Here is a 6,000-nt window from a genome sequence, read left to right as displayed (position 1 = left end):
ATTTTTTATTATAACAAAAATATATAATTTTTTCAATATAACAAATTTTATTTATTAATTTAGTTTTCCAACAGGCTACTAAATCATTTAACCATCTCACAGGGTCGAAATTACAAAGCCCATGCAAACATGTATCTCACAGAGCCAGCTGGTGAATGATTTAAAGTAAAACTGACTTTTCGCTTTGTAAAGCCAAATAAATAGGTAAACATACATTTTAAGTATAGTCTACTTTTCATACCCTCTTCAATCCTATCTTTAAAATATTGACTTGAATGAAATTTTGACAAAACAAAATTCGTATATGCATTTTGTGCAATGTTTTAGCCTACAATAGGCTATTTCTTCAATCGAGATATTATTTCCGATTGTTGCCTAAAAGCAATATAGAAATAAAAACAATGCGAGACGTATTTACTCATAATATGCCAGCTGTCGACCAAATTGTTCACAAAATTTTCCCTGACAATACAAATTAAATCGTGAATCATTTTAATTATGCATTATTGTTGTGCAATGCAGGCATCATAACTAATAATAATGATAATAGACTAATAATACGTTTTATGTTAAAAATAGTTCAAAGTTGTAAATATTCGGTTATAGTCGTGAGAAGTATGCTTTTTTTTTTTTTTTTTTTGCTTTTACTTTTTATACAATTAAAATAAGTGGTATAACTTGTTTCTGAAGCATCCCTAAAATGATCAAATGTTTATAAAGTCAAACACCGATGGCTTCTTGTGGGGTGGATTTTCTCAAGGACTGAGAACAATCGTTTTTCATAGTCTGTAGCGCCATCATGTGGTAGCTCAACTGACAGCATAATTGAGTCATAACGAGGAAAGCCTTATAAACAGTCAAATGACTTATTTATATTATCTAACTGTATTTAGGTTTCACTATGCAAAAGTGGGACCAAACGTTTTTGATAAATTCATGATAGAGCACATAGATAATACTATCAGACTTTGATTTTTTTTTTAGATACTACAACCATCCTAAGTCTAAATGTATTAAAATAATATTTAACTAAATGTAATAATTGTAGACCTGTGAACACAGCTTTTCCTTGCTTTTTTGTTCTTATTAATTTTAGAACAAAGACACATGCAGCAATTATTGATGACAGTAATAATTGATTGTTTTCTCATGTTTAGAAGGCAATAATCATGACATTTTTGTTCCATTTTACACACTTTTGCTGAATCCACCCAACAGCATACATCACTATAATCTTTAAATACTATCAGAATGAAGCAAATCATTTTTACTCATATACCAAAAATATATATTCATATATGAAAAAAACAATGATCTGATGGATTTTAGTTTTAGGTTTTAGTTTGAATTCTATACACATATTAAACAATTATTTACGAGCTATCATTGCACATCTGTAATCCCCCCCAAAAAGTTAGATCAGCAATATTAGTTTTACAGAATATGAATTCTATCAAATAATAACAATAATGTATAATAGTAGATTTTAATATAAATAGCTATTAAAAGAAGTCAATTGTCAACTATTGCCACATCAAGAGAAGGTCAAATATGTTATGAAAAAGTTTTTTTTTGTAAAATTTCATAAAGATACTCCTGTTTTTGGATTTGTCCATGGCTCCATTCTCAACCTGGTTTTGTGGTGGAGGTGGTGGGGCATACGAGGGAGGCTGGTTCCTCTGTAGACTTCTTACATTTTGGGTCACACTCACTGAAGATATAAAAAAAAGTTTATTTTTATTTTTATTCTGTTTCAGAGAAACCATTGACCATCTGATGAGAGATAAATAAATCTTTATCCATCAAAATAACATTAAAAAGAGATTTTCATTTTGATTGACCACATTGTTGCATTTGAAAGTCATTTACGATTACAATCCAGGCCCTGATACTAGAGACTAATTATCCTTCAGTAATTAGATTTTACAGCAACACTTTGAGATCCATGCATGCAGGTATGGGGTCTCACCTGAGTCTTGGCTCTCTCCTCCGTCAGCGTAGCGGTGTTTGTTGTAATAAGTGTGGGGAGGTTTAGGTGGTGGCTCTCTCTCTGTCTCACAGCTCTCTGTGGAGTCTTCTGTTAATACAAATCCACAGTAAGTGTTAAGCAGAAGCACACACATTGGCACACATAAATGCACAGAAGTACTCAGGCTCTGTTTGTTCTCTCACCCTTTTCCTGGTTGGACTTTGTGGTGGAATCTTGCGTGTCAGATGTGTCGCCTGGCACAGACTCACACTGCTCTGTGCTTTCTCTACTTGCTTTTGTGTTAATTCTGTGTGGGGACAAACATGACAAACAAATGAGCATGTGAGAAAACCTAGCTGTCCAATAATCTAATTCATTCAGGAACTGATATATATGTAAATGGGTCAAAGACAAATAACACGATAAAGAAACATATCTATAAATTAAGTGTTCTCTTTATATTCATGTTGGTTTCAAATGGTTATGAAAAACCAAAAAATCAAGAAAAGTTTAAGGAGTTTAATGTCCAGTTTGTAAAAATGAATATATTTTCAATGCACTTTGAGTACATGTGAGTGTACACATCTTAATACTTACTATCAAGAATGATTAATTCATAAATATAAAATTTTTGGGTTGGAATCATGTGACATTCTATGACCTGAAGTAACCTTGCCTTGTCATAAAAAGTCATATTATATTATAAGAGACTTGCTGACCTTGACAGACATTTATGGGGGTCTGCAAAGCTCTACTTTATGGTATAATTGTGTTTTTATACTTTGTTTTCTGTTTTCAGCATTGATAATCATAAGAAATGTTTCTTGAGCAGTAAATCAGTATATTAGATTGATTTCTGAAGGATCATGTGACACTGAAGACTGAAGAGTAATAGCTGATGAAAATTCAGCTTTGTCATCACAGAAATACAATACATTTTAAAATATATTAAAATTGAAAAATAGTTGTTTCACAATTTTAGTCTTTTTATTGTATTTATGATCAAATATATCACCTTGTTAAGCATAAAATATCAAAATTTATTTGAATTCAGAAACTAAAAACATGCTCATCACAGAAGAGATGCATTCAAATCACTGAATGTAACAATGTAATCGTTGTTTATATGATGTTACCCAGGACTGTCTGAAGACACTGTATTTGTTGAAGTTCCTTCAACCACTTTTTCTGTTCTTCTTGAGATGAGGCGGCAAACAGATAGTGACAGCCATTGCTCAACCTAAGCCAGAGAGTCAAACCGATTATACATTTGTTTTCATCTGACATGTGAGCAGATGTTCCTTTTACAATGGCAGGTGTTGTGAACCATAACTCACATGATTTTGAATGTGTTCTCCTTTCTTCTGTAGTAAGGATTGTCTTTACAGACTGCTCCAGCCAGTGTGATCGGTGGCCAACGTGTGCAGTTCTGTATTTAATGACATGGATTGAAGAGAAAAATAATCAATCCACAAAGTCCACTACAAAAACATCTCCTTAAATTGATATAATGCCTCTTAATTATTGTCATCATGTGGTGGACTCACAGATGCAGGGTTGTCTGTAAAAAATAATTGCCTTGTCTGTCTGTATATATTGTTAATTAAGAGTAAACATAGCACTCACTGTGTCCGTCTTTCACTAGCGTGTCTAGCCAAGTGTGTGTGTGACCATGTTGTGTGTGTAGACTCATACCTCACTGGCGGCATTTTGGTCTTTAAACAGATTGAGTGACTCCTCTTCCAGTAGTGCATAGACTGTTTCCCAGTGATCCAAGCCCTGTTCCAAACCAACAGATCAATGTTCCACCATTAGGTGCTATTACAGAAACAAAACCGCACTATAAACAATGAAGTGGAGCTAAGGATGTCAGAGAAAGCTTTTTAATCAATATAACCATTGGTGTTGGTTGGAAAGCTTACTTTATTTCCTCCTTGCTTCAGTTTAATCTCCAAGGTGCCCTCCGTTATGGCACGTCCTGTTCGGATCTAAATAAGTACACAAATTATAGACCAAAAAAAGGTGGAATCTAAAAAGGAAAGCACATAACACATCAACAGTCGTCCCTGTTGGAGAGTCAGTAGAGGGGGATGCTTGTACTTCTTCTGGGTCTGAAAGGGAAGCTGGAGGAGATGACTGAGGTTTTTCTGGTGGGGTTGAGGGAGGAAGATTTTTGTCCTCTGAGGGTTGGTTGTCGACCGTTTCTTCATCTTTGGAGGGTGGCTTTGACGTAGGAGGACCCAGCATCTCTTTATCAGGTGTTGATTGTTTCAGACGTCTTGGAGTGATCCTTGGTTTAGCAATGACATTGAGGGAGGGTTTGATCTGTCTCCGAGTATCGACCTCATCTTCAGATGTGGTATGGTCAGTCTTGGGGGCGTTGTGTAAATAATGGGGTTTGTAAACCGCACTGGAAATTTCTGAGTTAGGACCATCCAGAACAGAGGTGGACAGTTTGTCGGGGGCAGTTACGATATCGCCGTCACTGCTGCTGAGGCCTGATGCCACTCTTGACACCAAAGAGGAATAATTTTTACCACTGCTGCTTCTCTGTAGGATGGCAGACGTGGCTGTAGGGACTCGGGAGGGTGTGGATGAATTATCACTCTCGCTGTTCCTTAGGACAGGACTGGTCAGCGAGGGATGTGGGGGTAAAGCTGGTCGCTCAGATGGCTTTCGCTTTAGGGAAGTTACACGAACGGGTTTGTCCCTACTGCTGTCTGTACTGTCACCACTCTGAATTTTTTTGATTTTCTTTTCCCTCTGGGACACCAAAGAAAGAGCAGAGAAATTACAATAATGAATCGAAACTGATAAATGTGTATGTTTCTATCCTTTATCCTGTTTTTGAAACACTTTTGCAAATATGCAATTAAAAAGTGAGAGTAATGCTAGCATGAGTAATCATTATTTTAATTATTTACTATTTTACCTGTATTCTTCTGGCTTGAAGGACATTAAATCTCTCACTCTGAGCTTGACTCATGGCCTCCAGATCCTCCTGCTTCTTCATCAACTCCAGCACATCTGAAACAGAGTCCCTTCAACAAATTTAATACAATTAGATTTGATGAAACTAATGGGAGTCTTATGCTGCCTACAAATATGTAAACATTTTCCCAATTCCCAAAATGTTCCCACCCCATAGTACTCTGCTCTGAGCGCACTCTCATAGGTGTTGAGCCAGTGCTCGGCCTGCTCCAGCTCTCTCTGCAGCTGCTGCAGTTCAAGGTCTTCCTGATATTGAGCTCTCCTTTCGGCCCAGGCTTCCAGCACCCGCACTTCCAGCTTCTGGAGCTTGGCTAGACAGTCTTCCAGCTGCACAGACATACATACAGTGATATCAAGGGTTATTTACAGGTTTGAGTTTTTACAGCATCTCAGACTTTTAATTTAGTTTCTGACCCCCTTGAAATGTGCAGACCAGGGGCAGATTGGCCATCTGGCAATTCTGGCAAATGCCAGAGGGGCCGGACCATTTTGTTTAATGTGGGCCGGTCAGATTTTTTCTAAATGTATATAAATAAAAAAATTAAAATTTGTTTTGTTTTGTTTTGTTTTTATCGCTTGCATGATTTCTCTATGGTTATAATAATAATAATGTTAATAATAAAAAAAATGTTGGTCCCGAGATGGGCCGACCGAACCGTTCAGTCAAAATCAAGCACGTCATCAGAGAGATTGCAACGAGCTAATTTTCAGTAAAAGCTAGATAATGGACCATAAAAAAGGAAAGGCGGTGCAGAAAACTTTGAGAAAGGAAAAAAAGGGCTCAAGTCCGACGGTGCTAAATGCGTAAAATTAACAGAACTCTTTTCAAAAGGTTTAAATTGGGCTGTTGCAACGGAGGACAGTTAGTGCCTCAGAGGTAAGAAGAAAACAGAAAATACAGCTAGCACAAGTCATTTTCACCTTACTTCTGCCAGTTAGCTCCCTTTTTTTTTTTTTTTTACAGTAGCCTACATTGTATTAAACAATTGTAAGCTTAGCGTAGAACCCCAGTATATTTTAAAATGGCATTGCTTCGTGAT

At 36.3% G+C, this 6,000-nt stretch overlaps 1 pseudogene; it reads right to left on the bottom strand.

The window, feature by feature from the left end:
- Positions 1–1,330: 1,330 nt before the first annotated feature.
- The window catches only part of LOC107583314 (spectrin beta chain-like), a 30,637-nt pseudogene continuing 25,967 nt past the window's right edge, over positions 1,331–6,000 (bottom strand).

This window comes from Sinocyclocheilus grahami, unplaced genomic scaffold (genome assembly GCF_001515645.1).
Source record: "Sinocyclocheilus grahami isolate Dianchi unplaced genomic scaffold, SAMN03320097.WGS_v1.1 scaffold4.1, whole genome shotgun sequence".
NCBI lineage: Eukaryota > Metazoa > Chordata > Actinopteri > Cypriniformes > Cyprinidae > Sinocyclocheilus > Sinocyclocheilus grahami.
Note: the sequence above shows the minus strand (reverse complement) of the source record. Positions and strands in the feature narration are given on the sequence as shown.